Source organism: Corvus cornix, chromosome 3, assembly GCF_000738735.6.
Source record: "Corvus cornix cornix isolate S_Up_H32 chromosome 3, ASM73873v5, whole genome shotgun sequence".
Classification (NCBI taxonomy): domain Eukaryota; kingdom Metazoa; phylum Chordata; class Aves; order Passeriformes; family Corvidae; genus Corvus; species Corvus cornix.
In genome coordinates this window covers 51,363,008-51,382,068 of record NC_047056.1, presented here as the reverse complement: position 1 = coordinate 51,382,068, position 19,061 = coordinate 51,363,008, and the positions used below count along the sequence as shown (strand labels likewise).

At 38.8% G+C, this 19,061-nt stretch overlaps 1 long non-coding RNA gene across 1 annotated transcript in view; it reads right to left on the bottom strand.

Annotated features, from left to right (window-relative positions):
- Window positions 1–18,346, bottom strand: part of LOC109144728 — a 33,852-nt gene extending 15,506 nt beyond the window's left edge. Inside the window, exon 1 of the long non-coding RNA XR_005604008.1 lies at window positions 18,143–18,346. This is a non-coding gene — a long non-coding RNA (uncharacterized LOC109144728). The remainder of the gene's footprint in view (window positions 1–18,142) is intronic.
- Between the last annotated feature and the right edge of the window lie 715 nt (window positions 18,347–19,061).

The window sequence follows — 19,061 nt, the reverse complement described above, 5'->3', positions numbered from 1 at the left end:
GGGCTGAGATCGCACACTGAAAAACACACAGAGTTCACTTCCACAAAAGGTGTATCCAGGAGAATCAAAGGGCAAAGGTGTGAGAGAAAAATTAGATACCACTTCAACCAAGACTACAGCAGCTTCATCCCCTTCTTAATGGCTTTGGAAAAATTAAGTTCTTACTTTTGGAAATTAAGCCCTCCAAAAAGATCAACAACATTATTATCAAAGTTTGTGTGCTGCTACATGTGTGCTGTTCCTATGAAGCAAAAATTTTCAGTTTCTATACTTCATGCAGGCTAGATTTTAGGAAAACTATGGAATATACAGGAGTGTAAATCAGAAGCACTCACCAACCAAAGCAGAAAGAAAGATTATCAATTGCCTTTGGTAATTAAAGTGATAAGAGGAAATCTATGTTATTTCACTAGAACTACTTAAGCTATTAAAGAGGATTTAGCTCTCACACAATGCCTTTCAGTTTTAAAATATTTACAAACACAAAGCTGTAAAAATTCTGAATGATATCTAAGCCTGCACAGGGAATAGCATAAGGTTTATATGCCTCTTATTGTGTACTTCAGACTATATTTTGGAGGCATTAGAGTGTTTGGGGAGTGATGAGAGAGTCAGAAATTCTTCACCTCAAATGGGTGTTTGAATTAGAATTTGGGACCCCTAACTCCCACAGCTGTGCTCTGCTCATAACAACCTTTTATAAGTTTGGCTCAAAAGTCTGCAGGTCTGAGTTATTTTGTTCATGGAAGAACATATTTCTCTCTGAGAATAACCACCTTTTTTATACCAAAAAGTTGTTATTGGTTTATTTATTGTGAAGGCATCAGTCTTATTAAACATTAACATGCATTATTAACGTTTAATTTTAAAACAGAATTTTCAGTTAAATGTTTAAACTTGGGACATATACCCAGGAAAAAATGTTCAGGAACTCATGACACACAGTGAGAGTGAGATCAACCCTCAGAAATATGTCATAAAAACAGATTACTAGTTCGATGGCAGTTTGAAATCTTTTCTTCTGAAAAATATGTTTGTATAACCTCAAGGAGACCAGAATGTACTAGCAAATGCTTATACACAAACAACTAGATGTTTCCAACTTCATGTATGGCATTAGTTCTAGTAGCCTCAACATTTCCAACTGATGTAAGTAGTTTTAAACAGATTCAGGTGATATTTGAAGACCAAGGGCTGCTCTGCTTCTCAAAGGGCATAAATGTCCGCTATTCTTAACATTTCTTAAGAAGTTCCTTCTTAAAAGATATGCAAAGATTTTTTATTAGCACATTGATTTTACTTAATGGTAGGACACGAAACGAAACTTTGGCCATCATCACTCCTTAACTGAAAAGACAGAAATCGCACTACCTTATAACAGTCCATTAATTCACATCTGCACAAATAACTGACTGGAGTGGAATACTGAGGTAATATTTTGTATAACTCTATTAAACTCCCTTCTCAAACTTTGGGTTAACTCTTTGCTGGAGCAGAGAGCACTCTTGGCTTTTTCTGAGACATTAAGCATAATTAAGCTGTGTGCAGTAACTTAAAACCTGAAACTAAGTACTGACTACATTTCGCACACCGAGGTGCAATTTCTATACTCAAAATGTCATAAAACAGTCTAAATATTGCCTGAAAAATGACAGAAAGCTTGAACATAAATATAAACACTAAATTCATTGATAATTGCTCCTCAGCTTAACAGTATATGTTACACATATATTCTCATGTGAGGTTTTTGCACAACACCTTCATGTTTAATCTTTAGCAAACATATCAATTCTTTTACCTTTGAATTCTATTCAAGTACAATTTCATGTTCTTTGTAGTTCACCTAGACTTTAAAGATTTGAGAAAACTGTACTGGTGTCTGTTCTTTCTGAGAGTTAGACATGAGCTCTGCGAACAAGACCAACCTGCTATTTTCTCTCCATCAGTCTTTGAACACATGGCTCCCATCCAAACAGAGTACAGATAGGGGGGTTTTGGTCAGATATGAATACCACTGCCTTCATCCAAGGTGGTACAGATGGAGTTTCAGCATATGAAATAATCATCTCTAGAATTCCCTAAGACTATCATTCTGCATGTCATTAAAAACACTAAATAACCACCATAAGTAAGTTTACCTCACTGACTTCTCATTCTTTCTGCTGTCCATGTCCGAGACAAAAATAACAAAAACAAAAGACAAAACAAAAAAATAACAAAAAGAAAAAAAAACCAACAACAGCATGAATTTCATTAGTAAGTCTGTTAAGCTCTTTAATCTTTGGAACTAGTGGAAGTTTCCCCCCTGACCTGCCAATTGAATCCATAAAATATACCGAGAAAAGTTTCCCTGAAAAATAAAGTCAAAATAACATACAAAACTGAGGAGTTCGTGTAAAAAAACTTATTAATATATAGGACTCAGTTCTTGCTCATCTTTCAGCTTGACTTTAACTCCAGCATTTGAACTACTCCCAGCTTGAACTCTTAAGGTTTGACTTCTCAGATTATGAGAACTATAATGTGAGTAAATGTCAATATACAGTACATGAATTGTAGCAATGAAAACTGTAGTTGTACATGGAGTGAATTTTATCCTATATTATGCAAACCAAAACTGGTGGATCAAAGATGAGTCCAACTTGAATGAGAAGACTCTAGTACAGGGTGTTCACATTGCCAAAGTGAAATTTGTTTAAATTGCCTTTGTGAATGAGAAGGAGGAAAATTACATTTGGAGAATGGGAAATAGAGAGAGTAAAGTAAAATCAGTTAATCCTGGATTTAGAACAGTTGTAGTAATTTAAGCAGAATTCAAAGGAATGCCCATAAAAACAGGGAATATAGCAGGAGAGCAGAACAAAAAGTAATGGAAATTGTTTTCTATTTGAGAATAACAAGGAAAAAAGGAACTGACTTCGCAGTGTACGAAGAGAGTATCCATGCTTCAGAAGACAAACTAGAGGTACAGCAAAGACCCTGGGACATACATTGGCCATTTCAGTGCAAACAAAACATCCATGCAATCCAGAACATTGTCAACAGCAATGACCATAAACAGATACAAAGGGAAACACAGCAACACAAGAAATTTTACTTTCCCCGCTATTTTCAGCTATGGGGATTTCCTGATTCTGATGTGATTTGTCTGTTTCATGGCATTCAATACATCTCTCTTTCAATTTCTTGTACAGTTTCTCCTGTAACACATGTAAAATTTCTGTATCTCCAACACATTTTGGAAAGGAAAATTCCATAGTTCTGTTTGTGACCTTGTCCTCTAGCAGTTTCATTTTATGGTCTTTTTGTCTTAAATTGGAAGAAATGGAGATGAAGAAGTTCAGACCTTAACATTTGTATCTCTTCTACTCTGTTTTTTTCCCCAATCTTAAACAAAAGAATGCTGCTATAGAAGCTGCACAAGATTACTATAGAACTGAAAAATTAGCACAGCATTAATGTTTCTCTTATAGATGGGGAAAGCACAATGTCATATTTGAACCCCAATGATGTATAAGTAGCATATGTCCTGTACAACCCCGACAATGTGGCTATAAACTAAAGTCCTACTATATTTAGAGCACCGGTTGACAAAAAGGCAACCTAAAAAGTGATACTTTTCACTCTCACAAGCACCAGTTAGTGGCCAACAAACAGTAATGTGGCAAGGGATGTCAGGTAGTCATCTTCAAGTCATTTCACATCATGAGAGTGTGAAATTAATTTACAAATTAATAACTTTATAAAGTTAAAAAGTAGGAAGAAAATATGTGGGCCTGAAAGATCATGGTGTTGGCTCAGAATACACAGGACAGGCAGAGAATGGCAAGTTGATAATCACCATTCTCATCATTGCTATTATTATTATACAATCCCACCCATAATTCAGTCTGAAAGTGTCCTTGTTAAAGCAGCTGTGGCCTGAAGGATAAACAACAGTACACGTAGTCACCATCAGGGAAAGAAGGAACTCAACAAACAAAGCCTCTTGATTTGCTATCAAGGTTGTCTTGTTTTCAGATGACCTGCCTTTTTCTGAATTCCCCTTGGTAAAGGTTATTTGCAAATGCTTATTAAACACTGCTTCTTAACATTCTCTCTGTGCCTTGTGATTGTAACACAAAACAAATTAATAAACTTTCAAGCTGATTGTTTTATTTCATCTTTTTCCAGATTTCATGGTGATATCAGAAAAACTTGACACTCTCTTGAGCTCTTCACCTCAGAATCTGGCATGTGCTGTATTTCGTATACCCCCTTGGGATTCATGTCCTCTAGTTAATCTTCAGCATGCAAGAAAACTAAATGGAAAGCAGCTTTTCAGCTAAGAAACCTATCTGAAGAAAAATGTTATGTTTTCTACCCATCTTAGTTTATATATATAATTTTTTGTTTTCTGTAGCTCATTCAGTTATTATATTCATGACACTATTGGTCAGATCACTAATTAAGCATGTTCTACACAGTGCACTATCTGATGATACATTACAGAAAAACCCAATCCAATTACAAATATTTGTGAACAGTTGAAATTCAACCATAAAAGAAATATGTATAACATTTGTGCAAAATTTGATATAAATGGCATACAACAACAACAACAAAAAATCAACAGGCGAGTAAACCTGAAAGACACTGCATGATGAAATAACTGCTGGACAGAGATGTCAAGACAGACCCTAAGAGAACAGGGAGGAAAAAGCATGGGATCATTCTGGATAGGAAACTCCAGGTGGAATCACCAACAAGAATCCAACAAAGAGTATCTCTAAAAATGGAAACAAACAATGGAAATTTCAAAATACCAGCAAATATTTTTGTGATGTATATCCTGCTTTTTCTACATTCATCCTACTTTCATATTGTTCTTCTTGATAAAATAAAGGAAATTGGAGGGGAATAAATAGTTCTATATTTTAGGTGTTCTATATGGACTGTTGCATTCACTGCACATCCTTCAAAAAGACTTGAAGTTCAATGCTTATAATTACCTACATTTCCATTGTAAGGTAAGATTTCTGCTGTACAAAACTTTCTCCCTGTTATGAACTGAATGCTTTGCTTGCACTACACCTTTTGCACATTTGATCAACAAATGTAAGACTTCATTAAATCGCAAAGAGCTTAAGCTAATACAGAAGGGGTTTATTTTTCTAGGCATGGTTTGCATTATAACTACCTGCAGTTCATTTTAGACCTGGACAGCTTTATTTGCCAGGAAAAGAAAGGAATATGCTTATCTTTAATATATGATCATTAAATAAACATCTTTCATGCAAGAGATTTGTTATATTAAAGAGTATTAAAATTATATCAGCCAGCTCTTTTATTTTGAAAGACTGCATACAAGTGAGGAAATACATATAATAGAGATGTAGAGAGGTATAAATAATAAGAACAGCTTCTCTCTCTCTCTCCAAAGAAAAACTCTATTATTTTACATGCTATCCTGACAGTCCTCCCTGGGATGTAAAATTACTCCAATCCATAGCTAACTTTGGGTAAGATACTTTGAGTTTCTACCATGGGTATGCAACTCCATCTAATTTTCCATGAGACCCGAGTATCAACCTCTCTTTTCAGTCCTAGATCAATCAGGCACCCCCAAATGTCCTATTTTTCCAGTGATTCTCACACTGTTAATGAAGGGAGAAAATGTAACTAAGCTTCTCTAATTGCTAGCAGCAGCCAGTTGCATGAACATGATTTGTCAGCTAACAAATCTGTGGTTCACTAAGGACTATTAAAATTCTCCTTGGGCCCAAAAACGCTTAAATTTTTCAAAAATACAAAGTATTTCTCTTGTACCTTCAGAATAAATCTTCCAGAAAAGTGTGTCATATGGGTGCTGGCTGTTTAGAACCATTAATTTCAAGCAAACTGGTCACACAAATTAACTGTTCTCTCCACCTACCCTACACCATGCCCTGATCTGACCATCCTTGAGTCTAACTCTTCCCATTCAGAAATGGGAAAACAATAAGCTCTTGGGATGATCCGTTATATCAGTGAAGACAGGCAGTGAAGAACTTCTGTGTAAAACTTTCCCTCAAAAATAGCAAAAAAAAAAAGGCAACCACATAAAGGAGCAACCTCAGAAAAGCAGAATTATTGGTAGGTCCAGAGTGAAATCATGGAAAGCATCGGTCCCCCACACCAGATCTAGCAACACTCTGTTATGCACTGGGTTTTTAATCTTAAGAGTTGCTACGGCTCTTGGTCACTGTTAATGGAGTATTTGCCCTACATCAATATTACGTGCAATTATTATCAGAAAAGTATTGCCCTAGATCTAATGCTAGGAAATATCTGAAGAGTCAGGGTTCACCTGTGTTCAAAAGAATGTGTTACAGGTAATACGTTTTTCTGAAGAACTCAGATAAGGTATTACTTGCGGATTTTTGGGGGGGGTTTGTGGGGTTTGTTGTTATTATTGTTTATTAAAAAAAGTTTAAAAACATGAGTTCATATGAGCTGTATGAAATTTGTTGTAAAAAATTCTCACTGTTTTGTTAAACGAGAAAAAGCAAGCTTTAGTTCATATCCTGTTCCTGCATAAAATTCATTTTCATGCACAGTTTCTCCCTTTCCATGGGTTTTGTTCCACAGAAACCCTCATTTCTACTGGTTTCAGTCAAGCAACTCTAGATTACTCAGACAGAGAAACAGGTTTTTCAACAGTTCTATAAATCTCTGATACTCCTCTGAAACTGCTGCCAACAGGTGGTAAACTGTTATCATTCGCTGCAAACAATTTTGCAGCACGGGCATCAGGATGCTACACTAACATTTAGTGCAAAACAAATGGACTTGCAAAATTCCTGGGACCACACAGTAGGTTTATTCCAGCCATGAAGCAGCCGTCAGATGGCAACAATTTTGTCACCACTAGTACAGAACATAATGGAATATGTGTCCTGGAGCTGAAAAGCTCCATAACTCATTAACTATCCCCTGAGTCATGCCTGTCACCACTAGCTTTAAGTTTTAATTTCCTTGCTTTCACTGGTTGTCAGGGCTATTTGACTATATCTCTTTTGTGTTTAATCAGCAGTACCAATGCTTTTGATGAGATTATGTTGCTAACCTGGTGCTCCAGGAAGCCACAAACATAGATCTGTTTGTACAGGAACAAATTAAGTACAGCTCTTTACTTTGAGACAGAAAAAATAACTAGTCCTATGAAACATAACATCTTTAGCAGAAATGCTTTGGAGAGCTAGATTATCAAATGTAACAGTTCAGTGGTTCAATTCATACCTGACAGGCTTCAAAGAATATATATGCAAATTGATCTCCCAGCTGCAAGGGTAATTAACATGGGCTGCTGCAGGGGGCTCTTCTTCCACCCATTCTGTTTCATTATTATTTTAGTGACTTTACATTTTTCTCAAGCCACTGTCTTTTGGTATGGAAATAAATTTAACTTCCTCCTTTATGTAAACTTCATTACACCACAATCAGCAGGGAGTCTAGCCTGCTGGAAGTGAGAATGTTTGAAAACCAATATAGCCTGACATAAAGCTTAGCGCTGTACAAATACTTTTGTTGTTGATATTCTTATGTGTATTTTTGTGGTTTTGCCCAGTACACATCTTGTAGTGTTAAAAGGGACTACAGTAAGCTCAATTCATCCCTTGCACTTAAACCAGTTTAACAACACTGAGACAGAGCTAGCAAAGGATGAGGGAAGACAAAGAATCTTGGAACATGCTGTTTAATCCATCTTTTCCTAGGGCATTAAAATCGTATTTGTACTCAAGCCAGCACACTTTTTCCCCCTCCCAAAGCAAGAAGGACACAGCCCTAAGGGTAGAGCACTTCACGCAGTATTGGACCTGTTGGCCATGTACTGGGTCATGAACTGAAGTATGTGGTTCTGTTTCCACAGAGATGGGCTCTCTGAATTGTATATTGTTAAATGTTCTCCATATGGTTATGAAGAAACACCAAAACTATTTTCCCATTATCCAGTAAGAGTGAAACTTACAGGGAAACAATCACATTACACACGTCTGGGAAAACTATAGACATAAAAATATTACTGCTTTTGGATACTTTTCGTAACTAGAAACTTCTGTACGAAGCCATTTCTACAAACTATGAAGGAAAATCATATGTTAAATCATTTTAAGCAAATGGTTATGAGTAGATATAAAGTAACAGGTATATCTGTAATTCATAAGTGGCTAAACTTTCCTTTACAGAGGGTCACTCAAGTCAATTGATTTACTACAGAGATAAATGTAATCCAGCCCACAGCATGTTTCCATGTTACACATCTTTATATCAAAGTTTGATAACGTTTTTTTCCACAAAAGCCTTTACAAGCTTGAAAGAACAGTGTGTATGTGAATGCATGCATGTGCATAAACACAAATCTGTGTTAAATAAGGTTGGGGAAATCCTGTCAATTGTTATCCTATTATGTTAAGCATTCAGGCAGTTTCCTCATCAAATCAGTGTCAGCTACACAGAAAAACTTCAGTCTGTATGTTACTAGATCTAGGCCAGTGCCCTGAAGGGCCAGGTCATGCCCTGTATTTATTCTCATCTGATGCCAGAGTGCTAAACAACTAGAGGATCTCTTCTGCTGCCTACACACTATTGCATATCCAATACTTAACCGAGGTTAATTGTATGTATGCGAAGAGGGCTCTGGTGGGAGTGGGAACAGAAACACTACTGCATGGCTGGATGAGGCCAGTCCCAACTCTGGATATCAATTCCACATCTTTCCAGAAAGTCAGTAAATGAACTATGAGATGGAAAAAAGAAAAATATGAAAGAAAGAGAGAGAGCATGCGTGCGCATGCTAGCTGTTTGAATCAATTTAATATTTATGAAGATATATTGTTTTAAGCATTAACAGATGGGATTTTTCAGCAGTGCTTTATAGAATTAGGTACCTATTTTCCCTTGAATTTTATTGCTGGTTGAGAGTTTATCCTTCTTAGCCTCCTTGGAATAAGCCAACCTGCATTTTGGTCTGAAAAAGGAGACTTCATAAATTACGTGTTGCCAGTATGGCAAATTGCACCTTTATGAGGCAATTTCTGGCAGATTAGCTGATGTGCATCACCACAGCTTCACATTCAAGTGATTTGGACATGGCCCATAATGAATAAGGCATTCCCAGCAACAGAACACTGATTTTGCATTATTATAAACCAGGGGTTGACAGCAGAATACTGATTTTGCATTATTATAAACTCAGGACTGAAAGTTACTGCTGTCTGGCAAGTGTTCAGCAATCATTTGTTGGCAGTCTCAGTTGAAGGGCGAAGGACTGGGAGAGCAGGGAATCTGAACACACATCTTTCTGTATGAAAGTCTCTCCAGTCAGTGTTGAGAAATACTTCAGTGCCCAGAGAAGGGGCTGAGGGTTAAGCTTCCCATCATCACTCCTGCATCATGGAAGAACAAAATTTGCATTTTCAGAGTGGACAAACCTCCATGTCCCACAAAACTCAGGTTTTAAAATAGTTACAGAGAAAATGGCAGACCTGTAATAAAAGCATGAAATGCTGACAGGATAAGCTAACATTCACAAGCAGGGAGCAGGGACTGATTTTTTTTTCCACCTCTTTCCAGTTCTGCTATAGAGTTGAAAAGGATGAAGTGGCCAACAAAAATTCCTCTTCTGTAATTTTCCACTCAGTCTGCAGAATGGTTATTTAAATGCCACTTGACCTTGAATGCAAAAATAATCTGTCCTTTATCAGTCGTGTCTTTTCATGGCCTGACTTAGAGCATCAAATTTACATCCCGCCTTACTGTTATAATGTTATAACTTCTTGTTATAATGAATGCAAGCAAGTACCTGTGCTCCAGAAATGCATTCCTCTTCACTGTATAAAATGAGGAATGCAGATGCCTTTTGTCTGTCACTTGCCATTTGACTCTGACCTATGGGCACCACCACCCTGTGTTAGATCTGGCTCAGAAACCCACCCCTCCCTTCCACTCAAGGCCTCCGTGTTTTACAGGAATGCAGTGCTCAGGCTTTTGAAAACTGAAAACCTCAAGTCATTCTTATGCAATAAAAACATTTCTCCTTTTTCACCCTGCACATGTCTTTCTCCGTCCACTCTTCCTATTATCCTGTGTTACTAAACTTAGGAAGATTCCTCAAGTGAAAAAAATACCCACCTGAGTAAGAGCTGGCAAAGCCAAGCACTTAGATTATACAGCTGTGGATTCAGCTGAGTCCTTCCCTCATACTGCACAGTGCAGGGCTGGGATACTTGGCAAGGGTGGGCTTCTTGTGCAAAACTGCAAGGCAGACAATGGAGTGGGATATGGAACAGGCACAGCTTTGACTCCTGTTTAGCACACAGGAGCAAGAGGCAAACAAGAGGAAGGAAAATTTAACTGTGGGGAAGGGAAGCTTCACTAGCCCTTCCCACCCACTCCCATTCACATGAGAGTGTGTGCTTTTCTGGGCAGAGGCAGTAACTCTGTGCTTGAGAATGGTTGGCATCTGCTGGGGCTGTTTCTGATTCTTTTGGAGCATGCTCTGAGACAAACTGCAACGAGAGGGAAATTCAAGAAAGAGTAGAATAACATGGGTAAAACAACATCTCCTCACAGAATAATTAATGCACATCTAAATTATTATGCATTCAGTTAAAATGCAAGTATAAGATTTTATTCCCCTGGCTCTTTACACTGAATTCAACACACTGATTATGCAGCCTGGAATAAAGATGTTTCCCTGACAAAACCTAACTCAATGATCTGCAAGGCTCCTGATAGAACCTTTTAACAAACTGGAGAAATTATGGGTCTGTGGAAAACAACACTGCCCTTCTACATCCCCACCAGCAGTAGTTTAAATGAAAATGCCCCAGAACAGCTGAGGCCACTGTAATTCTTTTGCCCATTTTCAAAAGGCCTTTCAAGCACCACGCACGGTGCACTGACTCTCCCTTCTGAACATTGAGTTGTGCAAAACTGATGTCCTATGTCCTCACTGCAGCATACAGTCTACAAGCAACACCGCTGGACAGCAGAAGCCACTGGGCTTTCTCTGTGAAAGAGCTGCTATTCTGGGATTCTTTTTGTCAAGTCGTGAAGGCAGGAGAAACAAATGTCCTCAACATCTATAAGGGGCCACCAAACTGCAGATCTGAAGAAAAACCTCTGATTAGACACTCTCCAACTAATGTTGGATGAGTGTCAGCAGAAAAAGCAGCAAGTTGCACTATGCTCAGCATGTGCAGAATGGAGACAAATGTATTGGAGAAATTGCAACTTACCAAGGGAGAAAAACTGATCAACTCCACTCTCTTACTTTGATTCATAGTCTCAGGACCTGGTAAAAATATCAAGACATCAGAAACACATCCCTATTGTGCCTCTCAATGGACTTCTGGAAGGAATTGTTCTGTAGTCAGGAAACAGCTGCCAGGGTCCTGCCAACTCATATGGTCAATAACCATTTCATTGCAGTCCAGCCATTAAGCCAGACATCCCCTTGTACAGACCTATCCTCAGTTTGGCCTCCCCTTCAAGCACAAAGTTTATTTATCCCTTTTCAAAGCCACCTTTTTAAGCAGATATTTACCTTCACCTACTGTGCCATGAAGTATGTCTGGGCATGACTAAGTGCCCCAATGAACTGGCATTCTTCTGGCCAGTATAAAGCTCAAGGCAATTTCTTGTAATGTCTTCACTGACTTGGAAAATATCAGATATGGGTCATTTCACATGTTTTTAATGAAAAAATTCTCAGCAAGACCCAGCACCTGGACACTTTCAGGTTAGTCTGTTTCCTGCAAGACAGCAATGTGTCTTAAATAATACTACCAAGTTGTCAAGTGAGGGTAAAAAAAGAAGAAACATTTGGAATGCACACACTATCACAGTGTCAAATTTTTTTGTAAAACAAAAAGAAATATCTCTCTAACTTAGAAATATGTTGGTCATTTAATTAGTTTTGTCAAATAGATGATTCTGCCCTGGAAAGTGATGATGCAGGATGGTATTTCTGAATCTGGTTGGTCTCACCATGATACAAAGTGCCAAGGAAATCTTTTACTGCTCCTGTGACTCTGTATTTACTCCAGGTACCTCAGAAATTCCCGCAGCACTAGAAAGGTGCTGTTGATCTCACCCCCCAGCCCAGTGCCTGCAAAAAAGCAAAGTAAGAACATCACAGACATAATGTCCTCCATGGGGGGGGGGGGATCCTGTTAATCCAACACAGAGCTGACAGCTTAAAAAGTCCTGGGGACCTTTCACGTAAATGTTTTCAAGGGCTGAAACAAAATATGAAAGAAACCATGTATCATTAAAAATGTTCTAGACCTTTTGGCACACAATCATATGTGCTGAGAGTGGTAAGTGAGGGAGTTTGCAGCGATGTCTGCAGGTTGAAAAACCTGGCAACGCTTCATTAGTCCTCCCCCTCCCCAGTTAAGGTCCTGCCAAACCTACACACAGAGCACAGGCGGTATTATGGACAAAGTACAGGTTAGACAGATCTATAAAAGCGTTCTGAATCCTTGACACATGGAGCAGCCAGTGTAACACTTAAGAAAGGACACACCTTTGGCTTTTCTCAGATGACCTACCCCCAGCTGTTGCCAATGGCTATGCCCTGATACCCTGATAGCTGTGTATCACCTGGTGGAAGGCACGAGAGCCGATGCGGTAACCCCACAGCAGGTGAGTGGGTCCAGTGTTTTCTGGGCTCCCTGGCAAATGGGTGCAGTTAAAGTTCCCACATTGACTACTGCAAACTGTGTCACCTGCTGAGGATCAAAGCCTTGAAGGATCTGCCCTTTTCCAAAACAACAAAACTCAAAGTTTCTCTGAGTCTTAGTCTTATTCCTTTAAAGCACAACTGGGAAACCTGAGCACTGAAACTGCAGAAACAACGAGAACCAAGAAAAACAGCCAGGTGATAATGAGAGTTATGATGTCCTGTAAAAAGAAATATATTTGCAGGGCTGAATAGCTTGGAAAAACTCTGGGGAGCAGGGAAAGGGAAATGGAGGTGAAGGCAAGAGTGTGTTAGTAATTAGAAGAGAACAATAAGTCTAATATCATTTATTTGCTTTACTTGGTGTATCAGTTCCCTGGATATGAGGTTAAGAACATGTAGGAATAGCAGCTGTGGCATCATTTTCAAGACAATTCCTGGGAAGCTGCCCAAAACACACATGGCCAAGCAATGTTAGGGGATGTAAAAGCATCATCCTTCTCACAATGTCCTGATTTTTTGCAATCATAAAACAGACCCTGCATTTCTCGGGTAGCTTGGGGCTAATTCCAGACTCCTGGCATTCTGCTTTTCAGGTATTCCTTATCAAGTTCAGATATGCATACTATTTCTTCCTTACTTCCCACTTTGTGTTTGGAGGTGACTACAGTTCAGTGATGGGGGTTCGTGAAGCTCAGTGATTCAGGTAGCTTTTAATTCCAAAGTTTTTGCATGAAGGATTAGGTCCTGTAAATATCCATACTGCGACATAGAAAAATACTGCAAAAAAGTCTCTAAATGATGTGATCACCTAAATTTTGGATGGATGATTTTACTTTTAATTTTTAGCACTCAAACTCTTAAAATAAAGGCCACATTGACACCTTCTACAGCCTGGCTTTCTTTATTAACCCTATTTCTCTTTCCTAGACCAAGTTTTCTACCTTGACACCCCATCTGTTTGGCTCTGCTCACTCACTTAGAGAAACATAGAGTCAGTAGTTTAAGCGCAGGGCTGACACCGAAATCCAGTGCCAGGTGACTTCCAGCCACAGGGACAAAGTCAGAAAGGCTGGGCTGGATTACCAGCACTACTGGCAGCACCCCACTGCCCACATTAGCCACCTCTAGTCTGTTGCTGGTGTTCATGCTTTTTTCCACTTCAAACAAAACTACATTTATTATTTTAGACAATACAAACACTGATTCTTCAGTAACCTTGTTCTTTTTGACTGAGGCAGGTGAATTCAGCTGGCAGATCAATGGGTAGTCTCTTTTGGGAGAGGAAAGGGCTGGAGGTGATAATTTCTTGATTCAACACAACTAGATGAGGACATGAGAATGAAACTACCACTAATAACTGTGGTGAGAAAATCCAAAGCTCAAATAAGCAAAAATTTTCCCTTTTCTTGGAAACAGCTACTTTATCTAAGTGCTAAAGCAGTAGCTAAGTGCACAAAGATCTTTGCATATTTGTATAAATGGTTTTTTAAATGACAATATTATGAGAAATTGAAAGTAAAAGCTTTATTATATATGTCTATATTTCTATATAACTCAGTTTCTATTAATATTTTACAGGTTCTGGCTTCTGGGATTATCATATTACTTACATGTACATTCATACCCATTTAAAGATAATTGAAAGTTGTGATTAATGCGATCATATTTTTCTCTTTATGAAGAGGAGGTTTTTAAAACACTTTTATATTAGAATTTTATTTTTTAAAAATTTTGGGAGGATTATATTAGAAGACTAATTTCCAAGAAAAATTTTCTGGAAGGTATAACTAGCTTTTTCAAAACAGTTCCAGTAAAGAGGCAGAAAACTAGCCCTACCTACTGTTTTTATTACTTATAAAAAATTGCAGGTACTTCTAGATATCACAGGGATGTATTAATAGCTTCTGTCAAGCCTAAATTTTGTCACCAATCCCTGCTATTTTCCAGTAGCAGGAAGCTGTGGACTTAATGTTAGAGATTCTCTGGTTTTCAAGAACAAATATTTTTCCTCAAACCCTTTACAAAAATGTTCCATAAAGCTGTGCCTTCCCATGCAGTGACAGAATATCCTTTCCCACAAGAGTCTCCAGGAAATTATTCCCATAGATAATTTACTCCTGTAAATTCTGTGCTAGGAGGATCTTGCACACATCTTGAAGTTCCTCTGCTAGTAAATGGTATCAGCTGCAGAAATAGTAGATGTAGAGAATGTTTGTAGACATGGAGCTTACATCCCAAGATGCAAAATCTTGCTTTAACTGTGAGATCTACATTTAAAAATAACACCTACTTACATTGAAGGCCCAGTGGCTACATGATGAATGATAAATGAGAGCACAACAGATTCCTATGTGAGAGGAGGAGGAGTACTTTCAGGACCTGCAATTTAGCCAATACCAATTCCTACTACTGTTTCCCAATCAGCCAAAAGAGGGGGCTAGTTCTTTCCTTTTTTCCATGATTTTAAAAAACATGTTACTACTTCCTGACCTTGGGTTATTGGAATATTTCTGACAGAAAATGAGCTGGAATCTTCTCCGGCGGCACCTTTATTGCTAGCAGATTGACTCACAGTGAGGACCTTTGCTTTCCATTTTGTTCACAACACTTCCACCTGCATGACTGTGCTTCATAATAAAAGGCCTCTGCCTAACCACGTACCCCACATCTCCGTTGGACCATTTAATGGCATCAAATTGACTGCATCCAGCAAAGAAGACCTGTTGGACGGTGCAGACTGTGCATCTTCAGCAATGGGAATGTGCATTGTACTGTTCTTTGCCTATAGCCCAGCAGAAAACCAGGAGCAGAAAAGTTGTTACGCAAGTTTCAGCTTTAAACATCTTTGACTTATTGCTGTGATTATACTAATTGCTCATCTTCCTAGTGGGAGGTTGCAGGAAGCTGTTTTGAAGTAATCAAGCTGAGATGCGGTCTTCTATTTATAAGAGGCCTAGAAATCTTACTCTCCCAAAAAGAGCATCTAATTGAATCTCTAAAAAAGAGCAGATACGATTTCTCTTTCTCTTCCTTGGAATCTCACACAAGAGCTTGTGACTTCATTCTTCCTCACTGTGAATGTCTGTGAGTGATGCTGCCTGACAGTACTACGGGCAGTGCATGCTCTCCCTTTTTCCCAGGCTTTGATCGCACGGCAAAACCTCTGCACCTCTGTAGGAGCTGCAGGATCATCTAATGGAGCTATATGGTGCCAGATGAACGTACTTATCACACAACTCCTAAGTATGAAGATAAAGTTTCGTATTTACACCAAGGGTTTTTGGCCCAAAGCAGTTTAATGCTGTAATGTACACATAGAGCACCAGTTAAAAAGAGGAGCTCCTAGCTGTTGTACAATCGTAGCCCCAAGGAAGCTCTCCCCCTCAACTGATGGGAAAGGGTAACTTGGGTCAAGAACACTTTGATCTATGCTTATCACAATAAGGACCACTGAACATTTTTCCTCATGTAAGACCTTTCATAGCAAAAAAAAAAAAAAACAAAAAAAAAACCAAAGGCCAAAAGCCTTGTATCTATCTCAGACAAATGAAGGCAGAGCCCAGCACCAGCAGGATTTTAACCAATATTTCTAACTGAACTATTGAGAACCTTTGTGTGATAAAGCCAGGGTAGCCTTCCTCAGAGCAACAAGATCATTCTGCTGAGATGAGGTTAAATTTTATCATAGATTACAGGCATGAGTTTGCTGTTGTAGATAATGTTGTTATGTTTGGGGTTTTTTTTCCTAGTTTATGACTACAGTTTCTTGGTAAAACTGGGCACGTATTCTTAATAAGTTGTTCCAGGAAAGTCAAAATTACTTGATAGCAAAGGTTATGTTTTCCCCAATGCTTTCAACCAAAGAAAAAGAAAGTGGAAAATCTAAGTGAACTGTTCTGACATTTCTGAAGCACTTCATTTACAGGCACATGCAATAAACACAAAGGAAATAAAGAGCTAAATCCACACTGGTACTGAAGGAAGCAGCAGAAGTGACTTTTTTATCACAGTACATTCACTAGTAGGGATTTTACGGAGGCTGAACAAAACTCAGGTTAAAATCCCTCCTCAGCACAAGGGGATTTGAAGGCATGTGTTTCATCTCCCAAGGAAACATCTTACTCAGTGACTGTTCTGTAAGGTACCCCAGGGTAGAGAAAATGCAAGACAAGATGCTTCTTCAGTCTATATTTGCCTTGAATATGAATATGGATTTATAGGAGGGGCTTTAAATATTAATTAAGATGGCTTAAAGTCTTGGTTCTTTAAATTCTATCTAAGAGCTTCTTACCTAAACACTGGTATTTCTGGATGTAGCCCCATCTCACCAAATGTCTCCCAAAAATTGTGCAACAATATCAACAGGACTATGGATAAAAACACATCCCAGACTAGCATGCACGTCAAAGCACTTTCCTGGCAATGATATCCATTTGAGATATCATTTCAAATCACCTTTGGCAAAAGGATCTCTACTGAGGTCTCCTACACCGTGTATGAATGCCCCCCAGCCGAACTTTTCAGGGACAGGGATTGATGGCTGTGTAAGGCCTATTTTTAGATACCCACAGATACCGGATGCTGAGACACAAGGAAAGAGGGGTTTAGAGAGGAGAACTTAGCATGGGAAACGGGCAGGATTAGGGACTACCATTTGATTGTTTTATTAGACAGACTCATAGGAGTCAGAGGCCAGGGAGAAAAGATTGCTCTTGAAATGGGATTTGAAGACAGTCAGGAGGTCACTGAAACAAACAGCAGGGTATCTGTTAGAGAAGCTGAGATTCACAGGAGAAAGACTAGCAGAAAAAGGTCCAAAATTAAAAGTCCTCATCTCCCTCTATACATCATCACAAATCAATACAAAACAAGTAATTCACAGAAAGAGGCAATTTTGTGTGTTTGTTTGCAAGCCCTGGTGGGTCTATTGGCTGGAATGCCTATTGTTTCTATCCTTGGCATGACATACACAGCACAGGTATCATGATGTATATAAACCATGAAAAACTCCAGTGTGTTTCATTACCATGAGAAATACAGGGGCTGGCTGCTTTTGACAGCCAGTGATGCTATTAGCTAGCCTTTTGCGTTGGTAGCTGGAGAAAATTCAGTCAACATATTTTAACCTTCTGAGCAGTCCCAGCACACTGTGATCTTACCAAAGCAGCTGATAACAACAGAAGTACAAGCTCTGCGTCAGACAAACAGCAGCTGGGGGAAGGGAGCTCTGCTCTCATTCCTCCCCCACGCCAGCCCAGCATGTAGATCAAGCTTGTCATCCCTTTCAAGGCAAAAGGCATTGACAACATCTTTCTTCCTCAAATAACAGAGAAGGAAGGGATCTTACCACTGCACTGGATTATACAGTGGCGAAAATACACAAAAGCACTGGACAGCTCAGAGAGCACAGGGAGGACAGTCCAAACCTACCTGATGCTGGGACTCCAGCATAGACCTTGCATTATAAACTGAATTAGGCTCTGCTCCAAGACAAATCGTGAACTCTGCTGACTTAATTTCAGCTCTTCTCTGCAGCATTTCATTAGGAGTTGTAAAGGTTCCTTCTGAGCTCTTTCAAAGTAAGGAAACCCAAGTGGTCTCCAATTTCAATTGTGCACTGTGATGAAAGTAGGCTGTCTGGGAGGAAAAGGGGGGTAAACTGGCCAGCCCTTTCAGTTCAGCCTGGGACTCACATATGTAGGAGTGCAGGAATTCCTCAGCTTCGCATTTGGAAATGGGCCCGGGTCGGAAAGTAAAAATAGAAAAATGTGTATGCAATTCTAAGAAGCTCAGCTGCAAGGAAGGGGGAAAAAGTTTCCTGTAGACCTTGATTCAAACTTTTTCAGAAATTACAAGGACAAAGATGAAGCAGCTCCAGGGCTCCATTTCATTTTGGAAGTCATAATTCATTTTTCTGCACAGTGGAAAACTATTCCAAACCAAATGAAACTTTTTTTAATCTTGTTTTATAATTTGCATAAAAAAAAAAAAAAACAAAACACTCAGGTAAAATATCCATATATAGTTTCCATGGTTATTTTATGTCAGGACCACATTTTAACCATTAGCCTTTCAACACAACAAAATGAGAAAATATCTGGTAAATGAAGAGAATTAACAATAGATAACACTGTTTCTTTAAGCTCTAGCCTTAGCAGAGAGCAGCTGTATTATTTCCCTCAGGGAATACAGTACAGCTTCCTTGCTCAAATCCCAGAATGGGTGAAACAGGTTTGCATGAGCATGTGTATCAAAGAGAACTGAGTTTAGAGCAGGATGCAGAAATCGTCTGTATATGTAAAGCTCATGCAAATTCCCTGTAAAGACCCTCCACCTTGAGAAGGTAAGT